This window comes from Trachemys scripta, chromosome 1, assembly GCF_013100865.1.
Source record: "Trachemys scripta elegans isolate TJP31775 chromosome 1, CAS_Tse_1.0, whole genome shotgun sequence".
In the NCBI taxonomy this organism is placed as follows: Eukaryota; Metazoa; Chordata; order Testudines; family Emydidae; genus Trachemys; species Trachemys scripta.
The window spans coordinates 230,757,920-230,778,443 of record NC_048298.1 but is presented as its reverse complement, the minus strand read 5'-3'; positions in this window follow the sequence as shown (position 1 = coordinate 230,778,443).

Genomic DNA, 20,524 nt, shown 5'->3' with positions numbered 1-20,524 from the left:
AATATATTATACGTATATGGTGGTCTCAGTTCAGTTCCTAGTGCACAAGTGTCCACATCACCAAAAAAACCCAACAAAACTACATTCTAAATGACACTAATTGGCATGCTGGTATTCTCTGTAATAGAGAGGCCAAGAATTGAATGGGAATGGAGACTGAACTCTATCAGTCGCTTAGAAGGTCTTTCTAGGTTACTGTTGAGGGCCTTTGTGGGCTACATGAGAAGCTCGCACTTTCACTAACGGTGCTTTACCTATTACAAAGACAAAGGTCTCCAGTTTCCATTATGGAAACTTTCCAATAAAAGACTGTTATGTCAAACAATTAATCAATTTAATATACTTACAGTATGCACTAATATAACGCAGTACAATAGTAAATGTACTGCACAGAAGGCATTTCGAAAGGACTCCAATTAACTCTTTTGGAATGACATAATTTTTAGTGGTGAAGGAGGCATAAGGACTCAATTCTGCAATCTGTTGAGTGCTTCCTGATAAGTGCTGAGTGCCTTCCACTGCTGTTGACATCAGTGGGAGCTCAGGGCCCACACTCAGCACTTTGCAGGATCAGGCACCTTATATTGCAGTAGCAATTTTAATTACTACTATCTTATTATATTTTTCAGCTATGTGGCAAGAGCGTGTAATCACATCAGCATCCATTGTTTCATTAGTGAAGAAAAAACATTAATATATTATGACACAGTATTGATTTGATAGTCACCCTTTCCCAATAACAATAAAACCTTTATATTTTATTAATAGAACAATGCAGTTCTTGTCCATTACGCTCCCTTTGATTGTTCCTGGGCTGCAGTGTTTTTTATGAATAAAATGTTGAAGTCTGTGAAATTGCTTAGCCCATCTGCCTGCGCCATTCACGTGAAGTTCCCAAGCTACTTTTATAGGAAATGTTACCAGTGTAGCTGTGATAATTGATTGTTCCATTGTTGCTAGTGATGGGTAGAAGGGGGATTTGAGGGAATTTTTTCTTTTAATTTAAAATTTTAAAGCACTCACCATAATCTGTGAACATACTTACCTGACAATGTCTCTTTTGCTATTAGTGTCTTCACATTCTTAGTTCAACTGAGATGGAAAGATGGAATTGTTAACGTAGCCTAGGTGTTCTTTTGTTCTCACCCACTCTGCTTGTGGAGCCATACTACAGTATGAAAAAAAGAAACATTCTGGATGTCTTTATAAATAGAAAGCACAACAGATACAACTTAAGTAAGACACAGGGCCTACCTGGATGGTGAGATCCTCCCCTCTATTCTGTTCCCTTTGCACGAGGTAAAAGGGCTGGAGCGGTGTGAAGGGACTCTAAAAGCCCTCTCTCTGGAGAGAGGATTGCCCCAGCACAGACACTATGCAAGACAGGCATAAGGTTCTCCTCCTCTTCACAAGCCTTGGTGTATGGGGCATGCCGGGGCAGGAAGAGATGTTTTGATGGCTGGGCCACAGCATGTAGTGCTACAGAGATTTTGGGCAGCGCTGAAGCCCATAGGGCAGCCCAGAGGCTGCTGTGACTTAAGCCCACGGCTGTCTAAATTGTGCAGAGGTCACTCCAGCCTCCAGAGTGGCCCAGAAGTGAGAGTGCAGAAAGGTGGCATAAAACCAACATAGCCCCCACTCACCTTAGGCTGCGAGTTATGCACTGTGCCTTTTAGGGTACATCTGCACTGCAAGCAGAGGTGTGACTGCAGCACTAAAAACATACCAGAGTTGCTTTGATCTAGCTAGCTTGAATAACAGTAACAGTGAAGCTGCAGCAGCATGGACTAGTCATTGGAGTACAAACCCAGGGTTCCAGGCAAGCCTGAATACTCGGAGCAGCTTCCCATGCTGGCTGAGGCTTCACTGCTATTGCCATTCAAGAGAGCTAACCCAAGCTAGCTTTGGTCATGTCTACACATGCAGCAGTCACCCCTATGATTACATTGTAGACATATCCTTACAGGCGTAGCACAAAATCTCACCCAGAGTCCTTAAATAGCCAAATCTCCCATTCACAATGGAAGTTTGCTAGATCAGGCCCATAAATTGTCTGGCCAGTTGGATAGAAAAGTGAATTTCCAAAGTCATTTTCTGTGTGGCATGTGCTATTTCTTAAGCTATAGTCTGGAGAAAATATTTTTCCCATTACTAAATACAACCTCCTGTCCCCCTCCATTATTTGTCTATGGTAGTGGTTCCCAAACTGTGGTCCATGTGTCAAAAGACAGACAGCTAAAAATATTTTTCTTACTTTCTTAATATTTCTTTTCCATGCATAAGGTGAAGTGTGGTGCACTGCACTGCTTTCCTCTTGGCCTTCACACCAGTGCAAAGCAATTTCCAGTGCACTGAAGGCATCAGAATGTAGTTTACTTTTACTTCATCGATTTTAGTTTCGTTATGTGATTTTTTTTTTTTTTTTTTGGCAAAAAAATGGTTAATATAACTGGTCTGTTGAACACTGGTGTTTGTAAAGTTGAGGTTCTACTGTAATCTATTCTGTGGAGAAGTTTAGGAACCAGCCATGTTCTATGGCTTTTCAATTTCCACCATTACCTTTCTCTTCTGATGACTCCCCATCACCACCTGTCACCAAATCTCACTTTCCTTACCCAACTGGAAAGTCCCAAATGACTCTCTGAGTTGCTTTGAATATATATCAGCTCTGATGAACAAAACAGGCTCTGTCCAATTAACTTGTTCTAAGCAGCTTGCAGTCAGTGCATATCTAGTTGATCATTTTATGTTCCTATTTGCCTGTAGATTTTGTTTTATTTCATCTTCTTCCTAGCCAGAGAGTCTCTCAGTTCCTGGGTCATGTTAGCACTCAAATTGATATGTGATTCAGGACTGAGATATCCAGATCCTTTCCACAGAGCAAAGATATGGTTTTTTTTAATACACACTTCTACGCCTTCTTAAAAGAAAATCCTTGTAAACCTTTCTCCTCCTCCCTTTTTGAGAAAAGAGCATTGTTACAAGGCTCAATTATATGAAAAATAATCCCCATAATAAATATAAAGAATCCATTTCAGAAAGATAATGAATATATTAATTAAAAGGATTGAGTTTATTAACAGTCACTGTGAATTATATGTTTTAATAACTTTTTTCTTTTAATTAGTACAACACTTTCATCACAGAGCTTGAGTAAAATGTTGTTTTTCTACTCCCAAATCCCAGCTTTTAAATTTAGATGCCTTCATAGAAAAACAATCAGAGGACCCTTGTAAAATTAGAGTCTTAGGTCCAAAACAGAGTAATAAAAAGCCTAAGAATGAATAGCTATTTTTTACTGATTATAACCAATTGTATTTTAAATTACATGCAAAGAACTAAGGTTGCAAAGGAAAGCACTGAAAAGTTAGGAAATGCCAACTAAAGCTTCCTGTGCAATTTTGTCTTTTTTTTATTTATAAAGTTTAAATTCTGAAGAACAAGATGTCACCAGAAAATAGTGACAGGCTGCTAACCATGCCCGACCTATCCCAATTCAAGCCCTGCTTGTCTGTATCCTAAGGTAGGGGCATGAGGCCTTGCTGAATAATACCGATGGTGAAATACCAGAGTTAACAACACTGAAGTGCAATACAAGAGATTACTACTCATCATCTCCTCCTGACTCCCAGCACATCTTCTCACAGTGGCTAAAGTAGATTCAAACTGGGAGCTGTCACTGCAACCGCAAGGAGGAAAGGGAGCTGTGGGGGAATGCTGTTCTTATGACACAGAGAGGAAAAGAGGAGTTATCCCTTTGCTTTTCATATAAGAGATGGTCAAAAATTTTCCGGTGGAATGTTTTCCTTGAGAAAATTTTATTTAGTTGAAATTGAAACTTTCCATGGGAACTTTCTACACTGGTTTTGATTTAAATTTTGGGTCGATTTTAAAAAAAATAGCATTTCAGTCAGTGAATGTTTTGACCTTTTCAGAGTGAAACATTTCAGTGTTTTGTTTTGAATTCTGTTTTATATTTAAAATTATGCTATAACATTTTTAAAAAGTAGAAATCGGAACAAGACATTTCAATTTTAACAAAACAAAATTTTTCAAAAATTTTGTTTTGCAGGAAATTTTGAATTTTTTTGGTTTTGTTCTCTTTGGAAAGAAAACAAATTTCAAAATGTTGGAATTTCCCATGAATTAGAAATTGTGATTTTTAACCAACTCTAGCTGTGGCCCTTATCACAACTCTTGCCTTCCGGTAGATCAAAGGGGTGGATGCAATTGCTGCTTCTGCTGTTATATTATCTCCTCCTCAGCCTGAGCTCTAACTCTATGCCAGGGAGCATGCTCAATGCAGTTGTAACATTAGGGAGTTTTTTTGGGCTGCAACATGTTCAGTATAAATGGAATGTTCCAAGATCTAAGCAGGAAACCTCCAACAAACCCTATTAAGCATGGGCAAATGGAATTTTTCAGTCTTATGACTGCCAAATCTGGGCACATTTTCATGGGAACGGTAAAAGTCATCTCTCTGACCTCATGACCATCCACATGCCAAATTTAATCTTCCTGGTCTTTGTAGGCATTAAAGCTTTTCAAAGAAATGATTACAGGGGAGAAAATTTAACACTATCTATTTTTTCCTAGCCTTATCCTCAAAAATAGTTTAATTGTTTTTGCTGAAATTTTCCTGACCCCTGATAAACAAAAAAACAACACGGAGACACAGCAAACATGCAGTATTGCAACTCAAACAATACAAATTCTGCCAGTTATAAAGAAGTGAAAACAGGGCTTATCATGGAAAGTATTAGGCATCCTTAACTAGGGGCATCTCTAGTAGCTCCTACCTTAAATCAGAATGCAGCAATAGCTTTTTTTTATACATGAGGTAAGGAATGTTGAGAGTAGGCATGAATGCAACACCTCAGGAAGAATGACAGCAAGAAGACGGAAGCACTTGTTATGAGGCATACTGGTGAGTCTGAAGTTTCATTCAATAATGTGAATTGATGACTTTTATTTCATTAACAACCTGGTCCACAGTCCTTCTGTATCAGAGGGGTAGCCATGTTAGTCTGGATCTGTAAAAAGCGACAAAGAGTCCTGTGGCACCTCATAGACTAACAGACGCATTGGAGCATAAGCTTTCGTGGGTGAATACCCACTTCGTCTGACACATGTACGCTTCTGTAGTAATATAGGCCCTATATTGATTTCAATGGGAGTTAAGCACTTAACTATCTTTGAGGATCTGGTCCATAAGCAGTTTTTTTAAAGCACCAATGGTTCCTATACTACAGTACTTTCTATCAAGATGTCTTTCATTCCTTTTAAAAATTTGGAAGTTTTCTGCGTTGAAATAAAGATTCACTGTCTTGTAGACTATGGAAACCAGTTTTTGATATATAGGCAGATCAGAGTTTATGCCCATGCTTTTTTTTTTTTTCTGAGAAGAAATAATCAGTGCAAGTTGTAAGCACTGATCAGTTACCGAACGGAACTTTAACTTGCTCTGCATGTATGAATTCCAACAATATAATCTTACATTGCTTGATAATGCAACCTCCACCTATTATTTCAGCCTATTACAGTGTTTGTGTGGGGTGGAGATGTGAGTAGAGAGGCAGTTATGTATCAGGAGGGTGTCAGAACAGAGTATTTAATCCTTTCATTCAGGAACGCACTTTTGAAAGGACCCAAATGTACCACCAGCTGACACCAAGCTGGTTGCTGATGTCCAGCTTTTTAATGCCAGCATGGGAACAAGGACCCAGACTGAGTGGACAGAGGCCCAGGAGGTAAATTGGGTATATCTCAGCATTTAAAATATTTTAATAACTTTTAACTTACACTGAAGACAAAATGCAATAAGTGCAAAATGCAAAGAGTTAGTGGAAGTACTTAATGCAACACAAATAATGATATAACAATCTCTTACACTAAGGCTATGTCTACACTACACTTGGAGTTAGGGGTGTGATTCCCAGCTCATATAGACACACTTGCACTAGCTCTCATCTTACTAGTGTTCCAGCTACTCCTTCTGCCCTCTGTGGGTACGTACTTGGGGTGGCTTGCCCATGCGGCCACTCGCCACTGCCCATGCTACAGTGGCTACATTGCTATTTTTGGCATGCTGGCTTGATGAGAGCTAGCGTGGGCATGTCTGTGCAAGCTGGGAATCACACCCTCAGCTCCAACTGTAGACGTAGCCTAAATTTAAACTAGATTGCCATGGTAGATCGTTCTCCCTTTTTTCAGTGTAAAGATTTGAGAGAAGGGGAAAAGTCTCATAAACAGGGAATTCTTTTAATAGAAGTTCCTTTATAGATCACTCTGTGAAAGCTGTTGGTAAGAAAAAAAAAGGAATGTATAAAATAAAATATGTACAGATGTAGCTTTCTTGCAATTACATCCCATGTCCCAAGAATTCAGGGTAGTCTTTATTCAGCCTCGTTTCTTACAGCACTCTGTGCTTTGCATGGTAATTAGCTCCTTGTGTTATCAATGATGTGATGCCCCTGGCTATTTCTTCAGTAATAACTGCTGTTATCCTCGGCTGCAGATCCTCACATCTTCCTGCCAGATTCTGTGTGTGCGTGTGCGTACAAATGTTTGGTGTTTTGGGGGGCTGCCCTGACTGAGAAATGAAGGTAATGGGAAAAGCATCAAAGAACTAAAAGAATCATGCCCACTGCCTTTGATAAGTGAACTAGAGTTGCCAGCACTTCACTGAGAGATTCAGGGAGGTGAGTCTGTTGTGATAGATTTCAAAAAGCAATGATAGGCAAATGACTCCATCAAAGCTAGTATAAATAATAAGTTAGTAACAGCTCAGCAATTCAGCATGAAATAACACCCACAAACCTCACAACCCCCCCCAAAACAGAGTAATTAAAATGTACATTGCACAAATCTTTTGCTGTATGTACATTATCAAGAGGGAGAATTACATCGTTCAATTATGGGCACTTTTTATATAAATTTATTCAGGCACAGGGTCATGTAGTAAACATTGAAATAATAGTAGAAGCAGAATTTAAATCTGCAATTTAAAATGAGCAGATCTAGCCATGTAAATAGGTGAAAGTATATAGTATTTACTGCATGTAAGTAATAGATGATTTTAAAAAAACTTTTAGTAAGGCAAAGTTACAATAAAACATTAACATACTACATTGTATGTTACTTATTCAGGATCAGATTAATATTCAAAGAACCCGTCTTAAGAGTTTGGCCTGCTTGCTGGGGAGCCCTCCTCTTCTCCGTACACTAAAAAGGGTGACCAAATTTTTAAGTACCTATCTTCTTTTTGTCACTTCTCTTCTGTACATTCTTGGTGTGAAAGTCTTTCCATTACAAGACAGTTTATATTTTACCATACCACAATTCCATAGTCAGAGGGGTTACATTTTTGAAATAGTATGCAATACAAAGTCTAAATACTAACAATAAAAATTAATTGATTTGTCTTTCTGTTTAAAATGTAGATCCTCTACTGGAACATTAAGTAAGCAGGTCAGGGGATCTTTAGAAAGCTGGTGTTTTGTTATAAGATTAATCTCTTTAATAATTTCCTCCCCAAACCATCTAAATCCTGGATACAACCACCATATTTGTAAGTATGTTCCTCTTTCCCTGCTAGCCCTCCAACAGATCGCCTCTTAAGGCAAATTGTAGGTGGAATTTACCACCATGTAAAATTTTTATTAAAATATTGTTGCAAAGTTAAATTCATCATGTGGAGCTCAGAGACTTGTGGATGTCAGTGCCATTTTGCAAAGTGGAAAAAAATGTAATGCAGTGTGAACTTCTAGATACACTTGTATCAGTGGTGTTGTATGGTACTAATAGAGCAAGACCATGGGACAACAGTGTTCAGAAGATGAAGAGAAAAGGGGACACAGAAGATTTTTTTCAAATAATGTTTGCTTCTGTTTGCCTGGGCTTTGTGTTTCTGTTTCATTATAACCTGTTGGAAGGCTATCAAATCACTTGGATCAAGATATAACTGTGGGGAGGAAAGGGTTTTTATTTTCTGCCTTGAAGTGTAATGGGCCAGGGGACAACATTTTTGGCTTAGTTCCATGGCGGTAGAAAGGACAAATCTGTTAAGCATGAATATTTACAAATGTACTTGATTACACTTGGAGGAGAGAGATTTAATTTTAAAACACAAAACAGATACTTTCTGAATCGAGGTATAAGCAAATCTCATCTATTCACCTTTAGTGTTTTGATCTTAACCAATAATGCAGCATGTGGGGACATCATATTATGCAAGAAGATGACATTTTATGCCTTCTTGTGTAAAGTGAGAGCAGAAATGAATTGTAGTTTTTTGGTGGGGCAGCAGATTTGCTGCTCTGCAAACAAAGCATGTGCTATGCCAATAGGGCTTTGTGTGCTCAACTGTTAATGATGTTGGTGTGATGACTAAGCATAGAACAGGGTTTTTGGGGAAGGGGGAATCCATGGAGAGGAGAAAAATAAATCAGCTAATGAGAAGGAAAAAGAAAATCCAAAGAATTTTGTGATTTTTCTTCGTGTGTGTTTTTTCTTGTTAGTGTTAACTTTATTAGCAGCGTCTGTTGTATTGTTACTCCAGTAACAGCAAAAGCAACATATTACATTCTTTGATTCATCTGTTGCAATGATGAGTTCAGAATAGGGCTATTTGCAATTGACTGTAGTTCCTTTTAACCGGTGATTTGTCAAATATGAATAATTCTTGAAAGGCGCTTTATGTTGCACCCCATTCTTCTTCTGTTGAAGTCAATGGCATAACTCCGATTGACTTTTAAGATGACAAACTGTATTACAGCAAAAGAGTTAAAGACAATTCATTTATTTAATAACCAAGGGCCATATTCAGCAAAAATTTTCAGGAGTGCTGACAATAAAAGACTCATGAGCTCCCATAACTTGGCATGAAATAACAGCCACAAAAAATTATGAAACATAAATTATTCTCTGCTTGTATATGGCTGCCTTAATTCTGACTTTGCTACCCCGTTAGACTTCCAGAGCATATGAATTCAAACCCTCCCTCCACTCTTCCAGGAAGCACACTATCATGGTTATTATATTAAGATCTGCACATAGCATGGTCTTCCGGGAGAACCATGTATTAACATACAGGAGTAGGGCAAACAGTATTTGGCTAACTATACCATGAAAGTATGAAAAGCATAAGTTTTAAAAAGTGGCTAGTGGTTTTAGGTGCCTAAATTGAGACACTTTAGAGGGATCTGATTTTCAGTTCAGAAGATCAGGCATGTACCTGAACATTTAGGCATCCAGAATCACTAATCACCTTCAAAGATTTGGGCCAAAATTCCTATTTCACTTCAAAAGGAATTATTAATAATAACAATAAATACAAATTTATTTTTTCTCCCACTGTTAAGAGCCAGGGCCAGATTCTCCCATCTACTAAGTTCACTGTGTTCTGCATAAGCAGAAATCATTTCACTTAGTGGATTCTGCAGTGTAAAGTGAATTTAAATGTTTAGAGACACCCCCCCGGAAAGTTCCCCCTGTTTAGCAGGAATCTCTAAGTCATGTAAAGCTGGCAGAGGCAGCTAGACTGCCTCCTGCACCTGCTTCCCCACTCGTCCATGCTGCCTGCTTTAGCAGAGTTGCACTGCACAGCATAAGGAAGGAAGAGGGTATGTTGAGGCAGAGATGGGAGACAGGGGGTTGGGTCAAGGGAGGGGATGGGGATAGCTGAGTGAGATTCCACTGCACCTCATTCTCTGCTGGTTTCAATGAATCTTAGGCACATGCTTAAAGTTAAACATGTACTTGAATGTTTTGCTGAATAGGGATGGGCTTAAGGACCTGTATACAGAGGTGGATTAGGGGTTTGTGGGGCCTTGGGCCAGAGCAAGTTGGAGGCTCCTCCCCACCCCTTCTGTCTGCAGTTTCCTCCCCGCCTGGTGCTCCTGCCAGGGAGTGGGGTCAGGCGCTGGAGCTTCCCCCACTCCCCGGCAGGAGCGCCGGGTGGGCAGAGTGGACAAGCCCCCATGCCCTGACTCTGTGCTGGCAGGTGGAGTGGGGCAAGCCCCTGTGCCTCGATCCCACTCCCCGGGGGTGGGCAGAGTGGGTTGGGGCATGCCCATTTTTCCAGGCCCCCCAAATTGGCCAGGGGCCCTGGGAATGGGCCCCATTGGCCCAGTGGCTAATCCACCACTGCCTGTATAGGTAACTCCTCACAATTGTGAGTAAAGTGTTCACTATGGTTAAGTCTATTCTGCAGTGTAAGCCCAGGGTTCAAACTCAGGTTCAAGCCTAACCTTCTTTCCATCTACGCACAAATTGTGCTTATCCAGGGCTCAGACCCAGGGTCCCAGGACCCCACAAGGGTGGAGGATCCCAGCCTGAGTCAAGCCAGGACCTATGGTTCAAGCCCTATTGCTTTGCAGTGTAGACTCAGCCCCACTGAACTCATACTCTGGGAGTCCATCAAAAGTATCCCACAATCCCATGGTCTGACTTTCTTTGTCCTCTGGACAGTCACGTTTGGTGGACAGTCACATTTTCTCACACTGTACCATGAACAAAGGGCTAAAACAACCACTTTTTGGGAGGGCACTAGAAAGTCTGGAATATGGATCATTGCACTCGGGTCTGCATAATGCAGTGTAGACACTGGAGTCCCAGGTTGGGATCCACGGTTCAACAGTTCCTAACCAGGGGTTACAAATGAGTGTAGATGCTCATGCCCTCGGTTACAAACCCAGGGTCTGCTAACTCAAGTTGAACTAACCCTGGGCTTACATTGCACTGTAGTCATACCCTGAGTGGTCCTGTTAGACCTCTGATTTACCCATTGAACATAGCTCCAGTTTAAACACTTGATTCCATGAAAGTTTCTATAGTCAATAATGGGCCTAATCCTATGGAAACAAAACTACCCTGGGCAACCAATGGAAGTTTTACCTACAAAAAGGAGCCAGTCTGTTGTTCTTAATTTATTGTAAATAAATTTATAGTAAATATATTAGGTCTGTGTATATACAGTAAATATTTTACCTATCTGTATAATATATACTCAAAGTGAAATGAACCACACCTAAAGTAAATGTAACCAGAATCTTATAGATTAAATAAAAATATATTGTGGTCACTCATTTAAAGAATAAACATTTTTAAAAATTGTATTTTCATACAGATAAAGTAGGAAATAATTTTTGAGTTTAATACACCACCAGTATTCTGATGCTAGAAACAATTGACATTGACTTGAAAATGTACCCAAGTCTTGAGTATATCTCACGTAGCCACATATCCTCAAACCAGCCATTTGTTATTTCTTCCTTTAAAAGTATTTTTCTCTTTGTTTACAGGAGAGTGGAACAGGAGATAACAGCTGCATTGAAGAAATTTTGCGGGTAGGAACTCTTTAATTGTTCTGTTATTATTTCATTAAATTTACCCTAAGGAAGGAAAGAGAAAGTTTAGATAGTAGAATTCCTACTTTAGTACCTGTTTACTTTTTTAGATGTCACCTTTCTAGAAAACATGTAAAACATGTAAAAACAACCTCTTGTGCACTGGATTTCACTGTTGCTGACTAACCATACATTCACCTGGCAGCAGGCAATGGGACTGTAATGTATAAGTACGTTTCAGGTTTACAAACCGTGAAGTGTGTGTGTTACCATTAATCATGACTGTCAAAAAACTTAATTTGGGGAGTAGGGAGTATCCACGAGGGTCTTTTTCCACTTGGATTTAATTAAAATCCATTGTATAGTTATGTTATTAATGACATTTTGTCATTATGTCTATTATAAAATCACAACATACAATATTGGCAAAGTTATTTCCATATTTTGACATCACTATATTTCTTTATCACTTTTATCATAATAATTTTTAGTTTGCATTCATGGAGTAAATTAATTCACTTCTGGACTCATCTAGGCTTGAATATGCTTTGATATTGGATATTTTCTTAAGTAGGCAAACTTAAAAGCAGCGTGTGATTTTTCCATATATACTTAACTCCTATTTTATGAGTTCTCTTTTTAAAGTGGTCATCTAGTAATTTACATTTTCTCAAAAGCTGATATTGTACTGAATAAAGCACCAAGACAAATTAGACCAGATGGCATGCCAAAACCTCAGTAAAAATCACCTTTATTTTATTGTGTTTCTACCTCTTGAACATTGTATACACACTTCTTTTGGAACTGTTTAAGAATTACAGAATTACATATCATTATTTGGGTTAAAATTCTACAGTGCATGGTTAAAGACAATCCTTTCTCAAATAATTTATTAAGTACATCTTTTAATTCTCAGACTGGACAAATAATTTTTAGAAGATTGATTATGATGGATTTCTTATAACTGTATTGGCAGAGCTTTTACTTAGCTACCATTTATAGAGTAGGCTTTTCTGAGGATGAAATGCATATTACATAATTCTATAGCCTTGCTTTGTTACAAATTAGCAAATAAATCATGAACACTTTTTTACATTTTCAGTATGCACTGGGTGGTGGATGTCAGTCTAATTCACCCATATTCATAGGTTTTTTTATGCAGGAAACTTAAAGAGAACAGTTGCAGTTTTTAGTCTCACTCTTGTTTAGTTTTTAAGGAGAAGAGTATAGACAGTATAATTGGTTTAGAAATATAGAGGAAGACATGGTCCCTTCCATAAGGAGCTACACAGACTTATAAGACAATAGAGTTGAGACACAAAGTACTCTGGATAATGAGGATTGGAAGGTGCGGTCTCAAAATGGTAAAGACAGCTTCTCTCTCTCTCTCTCTCTCTCTCTCTTCTGCCCCCCTCCCTCTCCTTAATTTCACATTCCCCTGGAGAATTAGTGTTGAAAAGCTTCATAGTAAAATATATTTTAAGGAGGAATTTGCTCACAAATTTTATTTCATTTTGGATTTAAGAGGGGAAAAATCCACCATAAGCAATTCCCCCCAAGATCTCTTGCTTCCTTCACACAGGTCATGATGTTAGATGTAACTTCATCTTCCTCCAAAGAAGGGGTGCTTGGGAAAGAAAACACTTAAGGACAAATTCAGTGCCCTGCCAGAGTAACCAGCTAGGAGCTGGACAGATGCAGTCTGGAGTAATTTTCCTCTTTCCGGTCCACAGAGCTAGTCCACAGAAGCCACTGCCACCCAAACACCCACACAGAACTAGAATCTTGGACTCACCCATACACTGTCCCCTCCCTTTCTCTCACATTGGTATGCTGGGAGCCACTGTGAAACTGAGCAATGCGAACATCACCTGCAGTGCCCACTGAAATCTTCACACACACACACATACACACACATCCGTTGGCACAGTGGAACTGCACCACTGCTGCTGCCAGGGGACCTTCTCCAGCTTGGAATCTAAGGCAGGATTTGCCTCTTAGCATGTCAACGGAAAAACTAAAGTTCTCTGCTGTTTGATACTGCACATCGTAACATTCCTAAGCTGCAGGATTCATCTGCTCAAAACCACATTCCATAACCATCCTCATTTGAATAGGATCATCTACATATGGGAACCAAATAAACTTTAATTTTTATTAAAAATGAAAAGACTATAAAATGACCATTGCTGATGTTGTCAGAACGACTCTACTGCAGCAAATAATTAGGGCTTAATATGCACTAACGAGGAGTTTGTTTGCATACTGACTAATTAAGAGGTTATTGAGAGGTTCTCTTGCTTTCATTTCTTCATCATTCTTATTTCTTCCTGAAGTTTCGACCCCTGAACCAAAGTCACCCCAGTGTAACCTAACAGACTTCAATAAAATTACACTGGGCACCTTATCCTCAACCTTCTTGTGACGGTTCTCAGGGTATTCAGGACTGTGAGTCACCTTGTTACCCCTTTTGCCCCCAGCTAGAGGGAGTTTTTCTTGTGGTAGCTGGATATCAGCTCCGTGACACTGCCAGTCCTTCAGCCACTCAAGCACTTTCCTCTGGGCTTATGCCAACCCTTCCTTCACCTTGCAGGTTAACAATCGGTGCACCTCAATCCCCAACCCCCCCTTGAATTGTTTCACAGTGATATCTAGTCCCTGACACTGGCTACTCACAGAAATTCCAGATCCTCTGCACCCAAAGGTGCAGTGTATATCAATTTACAATTTTTATCTCTAACCACCACTCCGGTAAACCACACAGCACTTGTGAGCACTGAAGATCAAACAAAAGTAGGTTTATTTAAGAAAGAATAAAGATTTAACTAGAAACAAGAGAGTGGTGGAAACAAGTGATTACAATGCAAAAAAAAACAACATAAAATGTGAACCTGAGTGACACACTTATTAATAGTTACCTTTCCTATGCAATAAAGTAGATTTTCACCCAAAGGGCCAATCTTTTGAAGAACTGTCTGGTTTCAGACAAACCAGGATCCAAGCATTCATGAATGTGCCTCCTGCCCCACCCAGGGCCGGCTTTAGGAACTGTGGGGCCCAATTCGAATATCCAGCGGCAGTCCAGGTCTTCAGTGGCACTTCGGCGGCGGGGGGTCCTTCCCTTGCTCCAGGTCTTCCGTGGACCCCCCCACCGCCGAAATGCCGCCGAAGACCTGGAGCGAGTGAAGGACCCCCCTGCCGTTGAAGTGCTGCCGAAGACCCGAACCGCCGCCGGGTAAGTAAAAAAAAAATTTAAAAGGCGCCTAAGGCACGGAGCCCTCTTAGGTGCGGGCACAGGGCCCTCTTAGGCGTGGGGCCCGATTCCGGGGAATCGGGGGAATCGGCCTATGTGGGGTCCCATGCGGAGCGGATAAAGCACATGACCAATGTGGTTGCAAGCTGAATCCGAATCCTGTTTATTACAAGCTTTCTTTTATAGTTTTTCTCAACATTACATAACACAATTAGGCTATAATCACACATCTACGGATTGGACAAGAAGGAGAATCATGTGTTTATCACATGTATAGCCCCACACCGATTGGTTCAACCGTTCCTTACATAAGGCCATGATTTATCACCTTGTTTACCTCATCTTATATAATCTCTAGACCACCAGGGGGCCTTACATAAGGCCATGAGCCGTTGCCTGGCAAGTGTCCCATCGTGACCCTTACCTCCTCATGGAACTTTCCATTAGGTTGGTGTAGGGATGATACATACTCCATGATGATACACCTCCCCCCTTTTTCTTAAATAAGGCCTGTAGGAGGGTCCAACTAACATTAGGACAATTACTAGCCACCTGACTACTTTTTTTTTAACCAATACTATAAAACTGACGACAGGTGACATTCAACAACTGGGAAATATATAGAGAACTATTAAAAAACATAATATTACATAAATACCCACAAAAACCATTGGGGTATAACTAAGGATAGCCAATAAGACATCCTAACGGGATCCGATGGGGTGGCCATGGACAAACAAAAAGGGCTTCCTGGCCAGTCTGGTTTGCCCAGGTAACCCAAACATTTTGTCATGGGTTAACAAAAGGTACAGAGTTTGGACATACAAAGACCCCTGCTCCTATAATAAGGAGTCCAAACAAATAGAAGCACAGCATTATCAGGTGTCTAGGTTGTAGCAAACAACAAGTGCAAGTCCGGTGCCGCGGGGTTCTGTGGATCTGGTGTCACTACTGGATAAGCCTCGGGCGCAAATTCCCCCTCTATATGGGCTTCCCTAATAAGTCCGTGCCAACGCCTTACGGGGTCCGGGGGGCCCGAGCCGCCCAGGATATTGTCCGAAGCATGTCGCAGGGTGGAAACATCGGATGAGTATGCCGGAGGCTTTGGAGCAAACAGGTTGGCAACATCCAGTGGCCGGTGCGTGGACACGTTATCTCGTCCAGTGCACCCAATTGCGCAGCCCCACAAACCACAACGAGGACAGGGGGTAGCTACATCATCCGCCGGAGGGATTTTATCCGGTGGTTTTTTCCTATATGTCCTTTCAAAGTTAGATAAGCTTGGCTCCGCCATTCTTTTTAACCTATTCCGCAACTGCTCACCCTGCCCCGGGAACTCCGCCCAGAACTCTGGGGTACAAACATCATTGGTGACAGGAAAGCCGGGCTGGTTCAGGGCTCGCAATGTGTGGGACTGCAGGGGATGGCTCTTACCGGCCAAAGGGGACAACTGATTCAGCATGTCCTGTAGCTGAAGGCCCTGTTTGTACATTTTCACCCGAAATTCTTGTAACTTATTCCCTTCTGGGCTTGAGACCTCCATTTTATTCGCAGGGTCGTCCGGTAATGGGACGATACTAGGATCAGCTTCGGGTGCACTGGGGATGAGTGGTATGATAGTGTCCTCACCCCCAAAGAACTCACGGGCTCCCACCGGCAACACATAAGGTGGCTCCTCTTTTGGCCGAAAGAGGTCATTAATGGCCGACTGGACCTCGGCTTCTGCCGCAAGTGTCTCTATCAGTTTCTTAGATTTGCACCATATTTGGCTCAATGACACTGCCTCCTTGTTGCCGTGAGAGACCGACTCCCAGAGGTCAGAGCCTAGACTTTCCCAGACTGCCTTATTAAAGACAGTATCAGGAGTAACAAAAAACCCGCGTCTCTGCCCCCATTTTAACAAACGGGACAACGCGTCAGAGGGAAGCTTCTCTCCCCGCTTTTCAGCGATGCGTAATAAAAAATCATGCACCGTCTCCTCCTCTGCAGACAAAGCAGAACCCATTTTATCAAATGCAGCCGCTCACCTGTGAGCTTACGAACGTTTCTCTCGGACGACCAGGAGCCGGTATCCTCCGGTACCTCCTGCCGCGGCTGCCACCTCCGCCTTTTCTCACCGAACGCTTCAGTCGGCTGCCTCGATGTCCAAGCCGAATCACGTCGGGGTCACCATTTGTGGGGTCCCATGCGGAGCGGATAAAGCACACGACCAATGTGGTTGCAAGCTGAATCCGAATCCTGTTTATTACAAGCTTTCTTTTATAGTTTTTCTCAACATTACATAACACAATTAGGCTATAATCACACATCTACGGATTGGACAAGAAGGAGAATCATGTGTTTATCACATGTATAGCCCCACACCGATTGGTTCAACCGTTCCTTACATAAGGCCATGATTTATCACCTTGTTTACTTCATCTTATATAATCCCTAGACCACCTGGGGGCCTTACATAAGGCCATGAGCCGTTGCCTGGCAAGTGTCCCATCGTGACCCTTACCTCCTCATGGAACTTTCCATTAGGTTGGTGTAGGGATGATACATCCCCACAGGCCTAAAGCCGACCCTGGCTCCACCGCTCCTCAAGGGGTTTCCTCAGTGAATGGAGTGTCCTTCCCCTCACTCTGTTACACTGAAAACAATCTTTTGTTTCTATTCATAGAATCCCTGTCTTGATGTAAAGTTTATTTTTACGTTTAAGTGGTTTTGACTGTCATTCCTGCTGATGGTTTCCCATTCAAAATCATAGTATTGCACAAGCTAAACACCGGCTAAACATCGGCCAGACAGGACAGTGTGACAACTCCTCCTTGCCCAAATAGGCCATTACTGAGACATCCTGATGACTAATCTTTACTTTTTACGCCAAGTCCATAAAGCCCATGTTCATTTGAATACATACATTATTCCTTAAATATTACCTGTACATACATCTCACAGTGGTTATGAATGTTGACAAGTTATGAGCTTTCTGTAGATCCCTTACACATTACTCTTTATGGGTAAGTATCCTGCAAGACCTGTTTGGTGCAATGAGTTTGTCAGGTCTGAGGTGAGAGTTGTCTGCAAAGACCAGGGACCCCTTTGCCAAGCAATCTCTGTGTCACGCTTCTTCATCCCATTTACTAAATTTTCAGCCTGCTTACTCAGGCATAAGGACCCTGAAACACAGTGTTTAGGCGATAAATAGAGAGTCCTAAACCCTGAGCAGGCATGCTGGAAATTCAGTAAATAAACTGAAATTGATTTGAGTTGAGGAGATGAAACAACCAAAATAAACAAAAGCTGCACAGCTCAAAAGGCAAACTTCTCAACTACTCTTCATGGATGTCTAGTTGGCAGCACAAGCTCAATATAGCTAAAACAGAGCCTCCCCCCCCCAAGCCCCTGCCTCACACCTCCTTTCTCAACCATTGTGGACAAAGTCATTATTCCGCTTGTCGCTCTGGCCCATAACCTAGGCATCATCTTCAGCTCAGACCTCTCTCTCAGTTTTCATACCCAGGCTGTATCTAAATCTTGCAGATTCTTTCTGCATAACCTCTCTAAGACACAGCCTTTCCTATCCATCCCCACAGCTAAAACGCTCATCATCTTGCATCTTGATTACTGCAACCTCCATTCTTCTGGCATTGACAAGTGTAGTCTTGTTCCACTCCTATCCATTCAGAATGCTGCTGCTGCTACAAAGGGCATTTTCATAGCCTCTCACTTTGCCCATGTCAGCCCTTTTTATGCATTCCTCCACTGGCTCCCCTTCTCCATTGTATCAAACATAAGCTAGTTGTCTTCACTTTCAATAATGATATGTATGTATATCAATATCTTTCTAAACATAGAGCAGGAGAGAGAAAGAGAGATTATAAATATTCACTTTGTAATTTACCAGAATCCTAACTTTATCAGCTACTTTCCACCAAAGCCTTTCATTATACTGGACAGACAACTCAGATATAGCATTGATTTCTTGGATTTCAGAAACAGTATTTTTTTAAGCAATGCTGTTTCAATACTTTGTTTGAGCCCACATAATACAGCAAAGATTTACCTTCTTTCAGAACAGGGACAGCTCCTGTGCAGATGAATAGGGATGGAAGAAAGCTCAAGGAGCAACAGTCCTTGTGCTCCCCTGAGTATAATAGCTGCTTCTGGCTAGCCACCCGACAGGAATGGTTGGGAGGTGGAGCCACAGTCCGGTCTCCCTTCTTGTGCAGGCCAGCAGTAGCGGGAAGGACGTGCTGCAGCTGCAGCCCATTAAGGAACGTAGCATCCCATCAAGAGGGGTCCTCTACTATACCTGGAGTTGGAGAAATCATTCTTCCTTCTTGAGGCACAGTACCTTCCAGGGCTTCTATTAGGGGGCAGCATTCCTTACCCTGCCCTGTTGATGGGTCAGTGCTTTACAGTATGAGCTGAGCTTTACTAGTGCCCAAGACTAGTAAACCTTGTGCTGTCTTGAATTTTTGAATATACATATGCAAGGTGGGATGTGGTGGTTAAAGTCTGAAATTATTTTATATGTTTTATCCAAACCTATGAAATCTCCATAGAGTTTGTAATTCCACAAATCAGACTGCACAGCAACTTAGGAAGTCTGTACCTGAATGCCACAAAAATGGTGCACAACTGCAGGGATTCACGTGGGTATTTAAATTGCCACAAGGACCCCTTTAGAGGTTCAAAGTAATGCAAAGACTTCTGCTGAGATTATAAACCCTCAAAGGACATCTAAGATCTGCAGGAATCCTAGTCCTGATCTTACTTCATCTACCAATTTACATCAGCTGCATCAAATTATAATGACTGTACCAGAAGCATCACGTTTTCACCCACAGGGAGGCTATACAAACATTTGAGTCTACAGCTAGGGAAAGCTAGGGAAACTTTAAGCCCTCTTAGAGCATTGTAGTTTTGGAAAGCAAATGTTTGCCAGTTTGTACATTCTAAGTGAAGGGCAAAGTTTTAAAAAACAAGAAAAAGCATGGAAAACCATAGTTAAGGATATGTGCAGAATCTTAACTCTGTCCCTCCATGTCCTTAACCACACTACCTCAGTATTCCTCAGAACTCCCTGCAACCATCCTGCAAAGTTTCTAAGCATAAACCATGGGCTGTCCAAGCGAGAGTCATAGTATCCCTTTGATTGACTTTGATTAGTCTGTGTTGTACTGTGCATTTCGTAATGAGTGCTGGGATTTTGGGTAAAAGTGTATTTTGCTGTAGCATCTGCTTAAAATTGGAGTAATAGTAGTGAATCAGACCCTACATCTCCATTAATTTTACTGTTGTAACCCACATCTGATATATTGGAAACTGGAGTTTGTATTGAGTTGAAGAATGTATGAGATGAGGTTGGTCTGGCTGTTAATGTAGACTTAACTGGTGACTTCCTGGATTTTTAGTGTTTTTGCTGAAAGGAAAAACATTTATGAAATCTTAACTCTAACTTGACAAAAAAATTGTTGTGACTCAGACTTTGTCTAAACCTAAAACTTAGATTGAGTGATGTAGCTAGGTCAGAGCTGTGAAAAATGTCATAGAATCATAGAACTGGAAGGGACCTCGAGAGGTAATTTAGTCCAGTCCCCTGCATCATGGCAGGACTAAGTATTATCTAGACCATCCCTGACAGATGTTTGTCTAACCTGCTCTTAAAAATCCCCAATGATGGAGATTCCACAACTGCCCTAGGCAATTTATTCCAGTGCTTAAACACCCTGACAGTTGGGAAGTTTTTCCTAATGCCCAACCTAAACCTCCCTTGTTGTAATTTAAGCCCATTGCTTCTTGTCCTATCCTCAGAGATTAAGAAGAACAATTTTTCTCCCTCTCCTTGTAACCACCTTTTATGTACTTGAAAACTGTTATCATGTCCCCTCTCAGTCTTCTCTTCTCCAGACTAAACAAACCCAATTTTTTA